The sequence below is a fragment of the Alexandromys fortis genome, unplaced genomic scaffold (genome assembly GCF_014885135.2).
Source record: "Alexandromys fortis isolate MF-2015 unplaced genomic scaffold, M_Fortis_MF-2015_v1.1 scaffold_115, whole genome shotgun sequence".
NCBI lineage: Eukaryota > Metazoa > Chordata > Mammalia > Rodentia > Cricetidae > Alexandromys > Alexandromys fortis.
The window spans coordinates 1,255,444-1,269,419 of NW_026067989.1; the positions used below are offsets into that span (position 1 = coordinate 1,255,444).

The 13,976-nt window shown below is 44.8% G+C and overlaps 1 protein-coding gene across 2 annotated transcripts in view; it reads right to left on the reverse strand.

Moving 5' to 3' along the window:
* Positions 1-13,904, reverse strand: part of Bfsp1 (beaded filament structural protein 1) — an 82,874-nt gene extending 68,970 nt beyond the window's left edge. Inside the window, exon 1 of one of the 2 annotated variants that reach the window (XM_050159594.1) lies at positions 13,483-13,904. The gene's annotated coding sequence lies outside the window, so the exon portion shown is untranslated. The remainder of the gene's footprint in view (positions 1-13,482) is intronic. The other variant, XM_050159593.1, reaches the window with a different exon arrangement.
* Between the last annotated feature and the right edge of the window lie 72 nt (positions 13,905-13,976).

A 13,976-nucleotide genomic window follows, 5' to 3' on the forward strand; every position in this document is an offset into this window, starting at 1 on the left:
TCCCAGGATATACCTGTCTCAGCCAGCACTCTGCATCCCACCCCTTCACACATCTCACACACACACACACACACACACACACACACACACACACACACACGCTGAGCACTAGAGTACAAAAGCATGCCGGCAATATAAACATATGTACATTTTACCAATTGGGCCATCCTCCTAGCCCCTGATCATATACACCCTTGAGGAAATCAAGAAAGAAATTGAAAAACTCCTAAAAATCAAATTTAAAAAATGAAAACGAAACTAACTAGAACCCTTGGGATACAGCAAAGATGATCCTAAAAGGGGCGTTCATAGCTATGCTTGCATAGATAAGTCAAATAAAACAATCCAGTGAGTGGGGCGGTGGTGGCACACGCCTTTAATCTCAGCACTCAGGAGGCAGAGACAGGTACATCTCTGTGAGTTTAAGGCCAGCCTGGTCTACAGAGTGAGTTCCAGGACAGGCTCCAAGGCTACAGAGAAACTCTGTCTTGAAAAACAAAGAAACAAAAACAAAAAACAACCCAATGATAAACCTCAAGTTTTTAGAAACACAAGAAGAAAAGAAAACTTCAAAATTAGTAGATGAGAAAAAAATAATAAAGATCAGGACAGAAATTGATGATATGGAAACTAAAATAATGTAATTACAATCATTGTAACAGGATTGACTCCTACCTGCTGTCCTCTGACCTCTACGGATGTGCCGTGGTACATACATGTAGGGACGTAATTGATTTCTGCATCACATCCTCTGATCTCCATACATGTGCCATGATATAGTAAGTGGGAAAAAAGCCAGATATTCTTTTTTAATAAATTCATTCTTGGACAACTTCATACATGTACAAAAATGCATTCTGATGACTCCCACCCCACTCTGTCTTATCTTCCCCCACATGCCCCTCCCCCACATCCATGTTGTTTTGTGACCTTTGATTTTTGGCAAAGGCTGTCCGTGAGACAATGGAGTTTGATAGTTCAACTGAAGAAAAGACTGTATTCCCTCCAGAATTCATTGGTAGCCAATATTTTAGAACGATAGGGATAGGGCCCCAGGAGCCACTCTTCAATCCCTGGCTGAATGTTGCCATGCCCAGTCTTGTGTAGGTCCAGTGCAGGTCAAACATTCAACGGATGGTTAAACTATGAAACATTCATCCTGTGGATCATGACTTGGCAATAAAACAGAACAAACTATTGACATATTCAACAACCAGAATGACCCTTCAGTATGAAACACTGTCCTCTGTACATGGCGTGCCCTCATGAACTCACAACAGCTGTGGTTTTCTACAGGAAATCAAGCCAGTCAGCATTCCAGTATGGATGGAGGAGCCTCCCCCCGCCCCCCAGAGGTTCCATCCCTGTGGTGCCTGTGGCACTATTAGCACCTGGTGGCTGCTGGGTTAGGAGTCACTTTTCTTTTGGGAGGCTGCTCCTGCTTCACGGGGCTATTTCACATCCAGGCTCAGGCCAGCTGCATTGCAGAAGAAAAAGGAAGAAGAGGAGGAAGCTGTTGTGAGGTGGGAGGGGAGTATCAAGGGGCTCCAGGGAGTGAGACAGGGAGTTCAGGTTGGATATGATCAAGATATATTCTCAAAGAATGAAAAATATTACTAAGAAATCCTCCAAAGAATTGCGCTAGTGAAATAAAAGCGAGCCTCCATTTACGTAATAGTTCTGAAATGACAGAACTGAACAAACGGAGAAGAGCAGATGTGTGAGAGGAGAGATGAGGAAGGACATAGGCGTGGCACCATGAGGGTCACCAAAAAAAAACGGTTCTGCAGGTTAAAGTGCTTGCTGTCAAGGCTGGTGACCCGAGTTCAACCCCTGGAATCCACATAGTGGAAGAGGAGAACCAACTTCTGTAAGTTGTTCTCTGACATTCACATTGTAGCGTGGAAAACGCATGTGTGTGCGCGTGTATGTGCATGCATGTGCACACGCGCGCGCGCACACACACACACACACACACACACGAAAGCCGCCATGAGGCATTCTCGTGTGCTCTGCACTTAGACATATACAATAGCTTTGCCACCCGTTGCGGTTGGGAACTGATGGGTCAGAGTCTGTATTTTTCCTCTCCCTGGACATGAGTCTACATGATCATCATGTAATAATGAGAATCCTAAATGGATGAGATTAGTCATGCAATAAACACACGTGTACACACACACGTGCGCGCGCACACACGTTTATCGAGACAGGGTCTCTCTGTGGAGTCCTGGTTGTTCTGGAACACACACTATAGACCAGGCTGGCGTTAAACCCACAGAGATCAGCCTGGCTTTGCCTCCCGAGTGCTGAGATTAAAGGCAAACACCATCACCTGGCTAAACTTTTTTTTTTTTTTTGGAAACAGAAAAAAAAAATATAACAAAATTATTTCCATTCTGAATTTATTGTTAACAGCATTTGGTTCAATCTGCAGAATTTCTTTGGCCCATTTGCATCTTAGCCCAGGACCTAATCCTCTCTCTTGGCAGACGGTAAGCCCTTCTTGCCAGTACCATCCCAATAGCTGTGGACGTGGCTGCCAATATCACCTTGGCTACCTACAGGGACACTCCCTGTCCCTGCCTGGAGGGTGGGACGTGCTCTATTCCCGTTAGGCTGAAACCCTGATTAATATAAGATGAGAAGCCAAGGACAGCGAAGTAAGAGGCTGCCCTAAAGGAGAAGCACTGCCCAGCATCAGCATCAGGCCTTCGCCAACGCCACTGGAGACGTTGGCCCCATTTCTCTCCTAAATGGAACTTCATCTAAGTATCCCAGCTGCTGGGTCAAAAGGCAGCCATTGCTTCTTCCTTCCCAGCCCACACTGCTATTCCAGACCACACGGCACCCAGCCCTTTGCCACTTTAGGGGGCATCTATGAAGAAACACATGGGGGGATATGGAAGTAACAAGACAACTCGGTGGAGTCAGTTCTTTTAGGAACTGAATTTAGGTTGTAAATGTCAGTGGCCATCCAGTCTGTTTATTTAGAAAGATCTTGCCATGTAGCCCAGGCTGGTCTGGTGGAGCCGGTGATCAGCCTCAACCTCCCTAGTGCCTGTTAGCTACCTTTGTAGCCTGACATAGAAAAAGAAATTCCACATAATTTCTTTCCATGTGCAGATTCTAAAAAGCACTGATTTAATAGAGATAGAAGATGGACTCGTGGCTACTAGAGGCTGGGAGGAGGTGAGAGTGTGACTACAGAGAAGCTAGTTCCACATGTAAAGCCGCAGCTAGATGTGGGGAGAAAGCTCTCAAGCTTTCTAGTGTAAGGAAGGGTGCTTAGAATTGGCAGTGTTCAACGATGCATTTCAAAATACCTAGAATTGGGAATGTTCTCGCCATTACAGAAACTATGGATGGTGGGTAAGACAAATATCCTGATTTCATCCTCACACCATACATAAGCATGTATCTTGTTTGTTTTATAATGAGAGACAGAAAGAGGGGGGATCTAGAGGAGAGGAGTGGTGGGGAGGAATTGGAAAGAGTAGGTAAAGGAGAAACCATAATCAGGATATATTATACGAAAAAAATCTATTTTCAATAAAAAAACCATAATTGTACATAAGTATAACTTAAAAATAAAAAAATTAAATAGCATTTAAGACCTGGATCTTTTACCTGATTTTCCATTAATCTTCCTTAGTCTATGTTTATCAGGACTCTAGACACTGTATGTTTATGTGAGTGTATGTGCATAGGGTATGTAGGTGAGTATGTATGTTTATGTGTTCATGTGTGTTTATGTGTGCTTGTGTGTGTATGTGGGTGTGAGATATATGTATGTGTTTATGTATGGTTTCTGGATATGTATGTGTATAATATGCATGTGTGGTATATGTGTATATGTATGTTTATATGTGTGGTGTGTGGGTATATGTACAATTATGTACATATGTGTGGTATGTGGGTGTTTATGTGTGCATGTTTCTGGTATGTATTTATGTGTGAATGTGTGTGTCTGTTTATGTGTGCGGTATGTGGGTGTGAGGGTGCGTTTATGTGTGCATGTGAATGGTATGTGTGTGTCTATATCTGTGGTGAGTGTGAGTGTGTTTATGCGTGCGTGTGAGTGATATGTGGGTATGAGTGGCTATTTATGTGTGTATATGTGTGCACATATAGGCACTTTGCATCCAATTTTAAGGAGCACTGCTGACCAGCAAGGCTGTTCTGTTAATAAATGTGTCACACAGGACACATCAGCTGAAAAGCAGATTCAAGCCATTTGCCACAAATTTCCTGGTTGTTTCATCAGCTTTTCAATGGGTCTAAGATTTCTGTGTACTTTCTTTAGAAAACACAGTCAGCTTCCTTCATCATTACCAGTAAGCACTGGGCTTAGGAGGAGCCGGGCTGGTGTCTCTCTGGATCCAGTTGCTATTCCAGATCTTGAGCTTCTCTGTGGCCAAGTTTCCTTCACACAGATGTTTTCACACAAGGAAATACTTTTTTCCTTTTTCCCTTTTTTTCCCCTTTCCTGAAGGGAACATATTTTTTCTTTTCACTCTCGTTAATTTTTATGATTGGTAAAATATTTTCATTATATTAGGCAAAAAGAATCTGAACTAAGGATAGAATCCAAACTATTTGGAATATTTTCCTGGCCAGAAAAGACACTACAACCAATCCAGAGGGAAGTTTCTGGTCGCAGGAATATCCAACAGAACGCTGGCCTGCCTGGAAGGCTGAGAAGCCAGGCCTGCCGTTCTCACTCTTCCCTGACAGCCAGGAAGCCGACCACAGTTTATTTGTTGAATGAGCTCAAAGAGGAGCATTGTAACCATGGCATCTGGTTTAGCGGAGTGTTTCTTAGGTCAGGCTGCTGCTGAGCCAATATTTATCATTTTAGAAATTTCCATGAGTCACAAGTGAAACCTGCAGCCGCAGCACCTTTTACGGGCCTTTCTTTCCTAGAGTCGTTTAAAATGGAAAGGAAGAAACGGCGAGCCTAGAATTCAGCACTCGGCCCCTGTTGGCGCACACGCGCAAACCCTCCTGCCTGGAGGATTTACCTCACAACATTCAAAGACTGGGTGCCGCCTGCCAGGAGTACCTTCCTGCCTGCAGTCTGAAGCTTCTGAGCTGGCCTGGGCAAGGAAGGGAACTTCAGAGGTTGGCAGGGAGGAAGTGACTCACTGGCTCAAGGAGCAGGCGGGACAGTTTCCCACAGGATCCAGAACAAAATGATCAACTCCAGCACAGAAAATCTCAGGAGGGGCTCATCTCTGAGAGGCGGGGCCCGAATAGATAACCAAGCACCACCTCCCCAGTGATTTAAAGCATGACAAATGGAGTCATCCTGATGGCAGGATGTGGCGCGTCGTGAACATGTGTGAGGCTAACGCTGTTCAGCCCTCAGTAGATGCTGAGGGAACCCCAGAGTATGCAGTGTGGCAAGTGATTGGTTTTGTCAATACGCCTCAGTTGGTAGAATGCTTGCATAGCCTGCAGGACACCAGGGATTCAATTCTCAGCGTTGTGCATACTTGCCTGCAATTCCAGTACTCAGCAGGTGGAGGCAAAGGGCCCCCGAATTTCAAGATCAAGGTCACCCTCAGCTACGTAGTGAGTCCAGGGCAAGTTAGGCTACAGATGACTTTATCTCAAAAGCAAAACAAAACAGTCAAATAATAGTCACTATGCCTAGTGCCCAAATCTTGGGGTTTATAAACAAAACCCCAAGGGCCTGTCTTCCCATGGCTAGTATAAAATACAAATTACCAATACCAGGTGAAACTCTCAATAATTTTAAAAAATATTTAGTTAACTATTTTAGTGCTGGGGTGATGTGGGATGTCCTTCTGTATATGTGTTGCTTTATTGGTTGATGAATAAAAGTGGTTTGGCCTATGGCAACACAGAATAAAGCCAGGTGAGAAACCAAACAGAGATATATAGAAACAATAGGCAGAGTCAAGGAGGTGCCATGTAGCAGGCGAAGAAAATAGATGCTGGAACCATACCCGGTAAGCCACAGCCTCATGGCAATACACAGATTAATAGAAACGGGTTCATTCAAGATGTAAGAGCTAGCTGGAAATATGCCTGAGTCATTGGCTGAACTGTGTTGTAATTAATACAGTTTTGGTGTGATTTTTTTGGGTCAGGGCGACTGGGAAACAAAAAAGCAGTCTCCGTCTTACACTGGGGACTGAACCCAGGGTCTGTCTCACATAAGCTAAACATGAACTCTTCTACTGAGTTCCACCCCCATTCTCAGTAAACCTTCTACAGCAGCAGTTCTCAACCTGTGGGTCACAATCTTGGGGGGGGGTCACCTAAGACCATCAGGAAACACAGATATTTACACTATGATTCGTAACAGTTGCAAAACTCCAGTTATGAAGTAGCAACAAAATAATCTTAAGGCTAGGGTCGCCACAACATGAGGCACTGCATTAAAGGGTCACAACGTTCTGAAGGCTGGCAGGCACTCTTCTATAGAGGGCCAGCATTCCATCCACACCTAAAGAGGTTGCTTACTATTGTTAACACCTTCAGTTTCTTCAGCAGAGGACGAGGGGGGTTAGAGAGCTGCTCCCACGGACGCCATCATGGCCAAGCTAGCGGGGTGGAGCCAAGACCAAAAACCTGTGACGTGCAGACTCACAGGACGGGGGTCTGGACATAAAATACTGGAGTTCTTGTGATTAAAGCAAATCCTTAGCACTAAGAGACATTCAAATCTCATATGCAGCCCCTACCCCTACCCTCTGCTTTTGGTAGAGGTTTCTTTGACCATACCATGCTTCCTCATTGAGAAGGCCTGAGTTTCCTTGACTGAGTCATTATTTGGTATCACTCCTTCCATGCCTAGATGGGAAATCAGGAAGTAAACTAGAGTGGCCCTTATCTAAAGAAACACACACACACACACACACACCACAGAACGTACATCAGCAAGCCCCATTCATTTCTACCTTCGTGTACCTTAACCCATGAGGTCTAACTTCTTGATAGGAGTTCATCTGTGCTCTCTTCCTCCAAACTTCCTCCTCTCAGTGAACCCTGCAGCTGTCTCTTTCCCAGACACATTGGCCAACAGGAAGAAGAAGCCACACGGGTGTCCTCTATGGTTTCCCTTGGCGGATGGCTTGCTGTCCTGGTGGCATTTCCCGGATGTCATCTGCCACACTGGTTAGGATCTGGAAAAGTCCCAAGGGAGCCCAGTCTCTCCTGTCTTTGATCTGCTGCTGCCTGCAGACTCCTTGTGGCAGGCCTCAGGACTTACTCATCTTTGTGTTTCTGGCTAATACCCTATGTGGGAGCCCAGGGAACATCTTCCAGGTCCAAGTCAGAATGTTTCAAAGGGACATGCCATTGGGAATGGAAACAAAATCCTTGTTTTGCCTCCAAACCCAAGCTTTTTCGTTTTAGCACTTGGCTTCTCTCTGTCATGGGGAAACATTTAGTAATAACAGGCACTAGAAAGACAAAAACAGCCTTTACAAAAATTAGTTCATCTACACTGACGTGGCTAGTATGTTATGAGACTGAACACAAGAAATCCTTGTTTTTGTAGGTCAAAAATAGTTTTGTTTTTAATTTTGCTTTTTTTTTTTTTTTTTTTTTTTGAGACAGGATGTTGCTACCAGGCTGGCCTGAAGCTTGCAATCTTCCTGTCTTAGTCTTCTGAGGGCTGGGATAACAAGCACACACTACCACAGCCCATCCCAAAGACAGCTGAATACTGTAAGAGAAAGCTGCTTAGCCCAACGCAACAGAAAATAATGTGTGCAGATAACATGTGCATGACTTCTCTTACATGCGGATCATAGACTCACTCTGTACAACAGGCTGGCCTTACAGGGTATGGTGGCACACATATTTAATCCCAGCCCAGCACTCAGGAGACAGAGGCAGGCAATTTCTGTGAGTCCGAGGCCAGCCAGCTAGTCTGCAGAGCAAGTTCAAGGACAGTCAGAGCTACACACAGAGAAACCCTGACTTCAAAACAAAAGAACAGGCTGGCCTGGAACTCTCAGTTCCACCTGTCTCTGCCTCCCGAAAGCTGGGATTAAAGGTGTGTGCCACCACTGCCTGGCGGCAGTTATGCTTTTATGTGTTAAATTTTCCTACAAAAATTCTATTCCCTCATTCCTATCCCTGACTTTATAATTTGTGATTGTACTCAACCCTTGACCTCTTCTATATTTTGGAAAGTTTATCCTGATACCAAATACTTAATTTCTTTATTTGTCCCTTTATGAACCTTTTCTGGCTCATCTCTCTTCAGAAAGGCAACCACTGGGTCAGAACTATAGAATAAAGACAGACAGCATGCTTCAGAAAAACCAGGAAGATAACAAGAATGCATGTTTCTCCGCACCTAAGCTACACTGCTGCATGAGCGAGTGGAAATTCCAGTCCTGTGGGTATTCTGGAGACCAACTGTGCATTGTAGATGCTCCAGAAAGGTCAGAAAGCTTTCCTGGGTGGTGGTGGAGCATACCTTAATCCCAGCACTAGGAGACAGAGGCAGGCAAATCTCTGTGAGTTCAAGGCCAGCCTGGTCTACAGAGTGAATTCCACAGCCAAGACTACACAGAAAAACTCTGTCTTGAAAAATAAAAATAATAATAGTAGTAGTAGTAGTAATAACAGTCTGAAGCTTTGTCTTATCTTCTGTTTTGTTTTTTCTTTTCATTCACTTTATTTTTATTCATGTAGCCTAGGTAGTTAAGGATGGCCTTGAACTTCTGATCCTGTCTCTACCTCCCTAGTACTAACGTTACAGGTGTGCCATACCATATCCTGTTTATGTGCAGCTGGGATCAAACCCACGACTTCTAGGCAGACATTCTACCAACTGAGCTGTGTTCCCAGCCCTGGGAAATTTTTTAAATTGGTAAGTAGGACAATGTGACATCGCTAATTTTGGTGGATCTAGGTCTAGGAATTGTGCGGTTGTTCGTATATGCTTACATGGAGCTTCCTTTCCAGAACACCTCCCATAAGCTTTCCTGGGATACCTAGGTTAAGCATTTGGGCTTCAGGGCAGTGGACACAAGGGCTCCTGGAGACTGTAAGCAAGCTTTGAGAGCTGGCACAAGAATTAATCTTTCTAGCCTGAGGAGGAGTTTAATAATTCCCCCCCACACACACACAAAAAAAAAACCATAGTAGTGGCAGTCCCTTCTATTCAATTCTCTGTTGCTTGCATTTCGATGGCCCTACAAAGAAGGGTGATTAGAAAACAGGGGGGGTGTTTAGCCATCAAGGAGGTGGGGACTTGAGAACACACCATCAGTACTCACACGCACATCCACGCGCATCTACCCCAGTGGGTTTCAGGAAGCATTTTCCTCTGGCACTTAATGAAATGCACAGATTTACCATGAAGGAGATAGGGTTCCCAGATGTGTGCACCGATACCAGGTTCAACACAGCTGTCTTGGTCAATGAAATAAGAAATGGTTCATATTCATGTGCATTTGCCCATAAAATGTGATGAAGCTCAGGAGTCACCAAACAAGACTTGTGTGTCGGTAACTCGTGTCCCTGCTCGTACATTCAGAATTTATAGACAGTCGATATGAGAAAAAAAATAACAGCTGAGTGATCAAATCAACTTACAGACAAGCAACACTCCACACAGAAATCCCTGGACGAAGAGGGGTTAAGAACAATGGTTGTACCATTTTCTCCTGGTTTACCTCCAGTAGCACACTGTTTCCTAAAAACACACACATCTGTTGAGTGCTTAACATCTGAAGAGTAACTTTTACTGTCCCATGAAGACCAAGAGATGCCAGAGCCTTAGGACTGCCAATCATCAGGACAGGCAATTCAGTCTTCCTATCTAACATCTATCTGTCTGTCTTTATGTCTACCATCTATCCATGCTCAATAAACAGCACCCATAATGTATATTCTACAACTTCCTTCTCTTTGTTTTCCCAGCAAATACTTTGTCATGTTAAGAAAATGCCAGGGGGCTGGAGAGATGGCTCAGAGGTTAAGAGCATTGCCTGCTCTTCCAAAGGTCCTGAGTTCAATTCCCAGCAACCACATGGTGGCTCACGATCATTTGTAATGGAGTCTGGTGCCCTCTTCTGTCCTGCAGGCATATACACAGACAGAATATTGTCTATATAATAAATAAATAAATAAATAAATAAATAAATATTAAAAAAAGAAAAAGAAAGAAAATGCCAGGCGATTTTGGTCATGTTGCCCGATGGTTGGAGTTTTTGGGCTTTTAAGGACTACCTTGTCGCCTTACCTTCTCGGCAGACCCACACAGTATCTATCCATGGCAGTCACATCTACTTGTCTCCCACGTCCATTTCTCCTTTGTGCCTTAGCAAAGAAACCTGATTCTAAGCTGAGCACACTGCTGGGGGACGGTGACACATCTCATTGACACAAGCAAAAAATTCCGGGACATTTCTTTAAAAAGAAAGAGGTGGCTTTTCCACATTCTTTTCTTCCTTCTTTCCACCAATAGCATGGAAGTGATAGCCAGCGCCCTAGCCATCTTTAGAACATTTTAGACTCTGGGAAAGGTATCTACATACTCAGCAAAACAAATTAATACACCAAATTGATACTGGTTGTCTCTGTACTTCTTTGACACGTGAAGTATGTTTCACATATCAAAATTCAATAGTGGCTTAAACACCTACTTTTTTCACATGCTAGGAATTGAACCCAGGGTCTCATGAAAGTTAAGTACGTATCCTACCACTAAGCCACATCATTAGCCTTGGAAGCCTTTGCAATATAGAACATTTAAAAAAGATACACGCCATATACACCCACGCATTCATTCACTACTGTATACTGAGGATCTGTCCAAGTTGTTATCTTATTATGAAAAAGAAAAGCACTAATGGTACAATTACTTCTATAAACACTTTGTAGAGTTTGGACTTAGTCTAGTCATAAACCAAATATCAGACTCCCTTATTTGGCCATTTGTGCGATGCGTACTAAACTTATGTATACAAGGGACAGTCAAAGGCTGCTCACTGCACACTGTTGGTGATGACTATACACCAGGAACCATCTGGATGACTATCACTGGGGACAGGTTTAATAAATGGTCAGTCATGTTTATAGCAGTTGCAGGGAATGGTAAGAAAAGGTCATTTGACAATCATTAGTTGCATAAAGTGATAGAACATCCAGAATAAAACCCTCACTCAGACCACCAATGTAAAGGAAATATACACAGGGCATTTCCACATAACGCAGAGACTATATCCACGCTAGTGGATACTCAGAAGGCACTGAGAATAAAGGCGAACAGGCATCCACGGTACCTTTTATTGTAGTTTGACTCTGCCCTAGTGGGCCCATACATCTTACCCATATGGCTAGTGTTATTTTCAAAGACTCTAGTTATAGATAAAACAGGGAATAGAGGAGAGATGACTAGTTTTCTATCTTACGTTCTGATAGGGTTATGACCTCTGGCAAAGAGTTTCCCCAGACCATTAATCCACAGCTCTTGGGTCTCATTAAGGTAGAACTTATTTTTCTCTGTTACTCACGTTGGTGGTGTCAAATGAGTTCACTTATATGTTCACAGATTCAGTACCCAAACCACTTTCGAAGTGAGACAAATGGAATGCACCTGTCTCCTATCCAGGGAGCCCTTATATGTTGTGGTCTGAGTGCCTATGATAAACTGATAGACCATAAGCTGGATGGTTTAAGACAAGAAACTTCCCATGATTCTGTAAGCTTGGGAAGTCCAAGATCAAGGGACCAGCAAATTTAGTATTTGCCGAGGAAATTTCTTTACTCAGATTGCTATCTTCTCCATTTGTGCCAGCTCAGACGTCACGTGACCCATTATCCTCCAAAGACCCACCTCCAAATATCATTAAATCTCATTGGGAATTAGCTTTTAATGTCAATATAACATTCTATTAAAACTTGATCCTTCTGAGGTTAAGGAGGAATAAAAATACCTAGAACAACTGGATGTAGATGTGGGGGGGGGGGTTAAAATTCAATGAGAATTCATTGGAACCTGCAGTGAACAGATACATTAATTTGTCTGGTAAATTCTAAACCGTCTTCAGATTCTGGCTTACTCAGGAAAACATTTATTAAGCATGTAGCATGTTGAGGAGTAGGGCCACTTCATGTAGAACACACCCCGAAATTCAGCTTTCCTTTTGGGACTTCCAGTCTATTCTGGAAGTAGTGGTAAAAGTATTTAAAAACAAAAACAAAACAGTTCAAAGCCACAAAACACTAGTGAAAGCCAAAAAAGGTGTCCCCCAAGGAGCAGTTGCATCATGGCCTCTTTGGTAGCAACATCTCATGATGGCATCAGAGACCCTAAATTCTAAAATCTGCCATTTAAACAGTTTCCCGGGTGACTTAGGTGCTTATCAATGCTAGATCAAGAATGAAGTCTAAGATTATGGAATGGCAGCACACACATTCCCTGCGGGGCTGTCAGAGAAATTTCCAGGCTGGCAGGTGATAGGAACACCGGAGACTCAATTATTTGGCAGACCCACAAGAAGAGGGAGTGAGCCTAACAGAGGCAGAGGGGACAGAGAGAACTTGCTTAGGATTCTGGAAGAAGACGTAGAAATTCTTATGTAAGTTAAGGATTCCATTCTTGTGTTTGGACATAACTAGTAGCACTGTGGAGGGTGTAACACAAATGAGATGTGGGAATAGCAGACACCAGTCCTTAAACGAGTGGATCTAATTCTGCACTGGAGAGGAAGCCTAATTTAGTGGGGGGCCAGAGCCCTGGGTAGAAAAAAACAAAAACCAAGCAAAAGGGTTCCAGTTGTAGCTGGATGTAGGCTCTTTCTCACGAGTGTGGTCCCCAACTAGTAATACCAAAGAACTGTTTAAAATGCAAATTCTTAGGTTACATTCTAGATGCCCCAGCCAGAACTCAGAAATCTTCTGAACAAGCTCTTCAGGTGACCCTGACGCCACTGCTGGAGCCAGCTAAACACCCTGTGGCCAAGCTGTAGACTTAGAATTGCCAGTCTGTCTTTTGTTTTGAGGGAAAGAAGAAAATACCCTACTGGGAATCGCGTTTCTGCTACGTAGGCAGAACAAAATTATAGCGCCCAGAAAATAGACGCAAAGAAACACAACGACCATCTTGTCCAAAAGCCTCCTATGTAGAGAATGAAAAGTTTTTGTAGAGATCGTGATTGTTGCTTAAATTAAGTCCAAAAGTTAGGTAATCATCCAACGTCTTACGGGTTCCTTTTATTCGCCACAAAAAAACAACGCTAGGATTCCTGGTGGCCCCGGGTCAGTTGTGTTTCCCTGCAACCACCCTTTGGGAAAACACGATTCCCCAATGAGAAGCCCCCAAGCGCAGCGGAGGGGCCGGGTCCACAGCCCCCCCCCCCCGGGCCACGAGGCGTCCGCGCCCCCCCCCACGCACCCCTGCGGGTCATTGAGCCTCCTTCTTGCCCGCTCCGAAGATAAACAAATCACTCCAGTTTTCCAGCCCTGAAATTAGCGCTGACTCACACAGGACTTTGAACAGCCACTGTCGCCTCAGGAAGGAGGAAAAATGTGCAGATTTTTCCTCTCACGCGACGACCGACGTGCCGGGCTGACCAATCAGCACAGGACGGTGGGAACAGCACCAAAGTAGGTAAAAAAATTCGAGAAGCGGCCCCGAGCGCCGAGCAGTGAAGTCCAGCCCCCCCCCACCCCCCGGGCAAGCCCTGCACCCGCCCGCCGGCGCTCGCCCCTCCTGCCGGTTCTCGCCCCGCCCACCCCGCGCTTCGGTCCCGCCCCCGGCGGCGCGCACACCTGGCCAGGTGGCGACTTCCATGTATGGGCAACAGCCGCGGGGTGGGCGGGGCACCTGTTGGCCCCGCCTCTAGGGCAGGGCCACCTTCCCGGGGGCGTCCTTTGCCCGCCCTTCGCCGGGGAGCAGCGGGCGCTCCTTAGGACGTCGGGGGGGGGGGGGTAGGATCCACGCGCTCCCTGACTCCAGCTCCTGAGCGAGGTTTCCG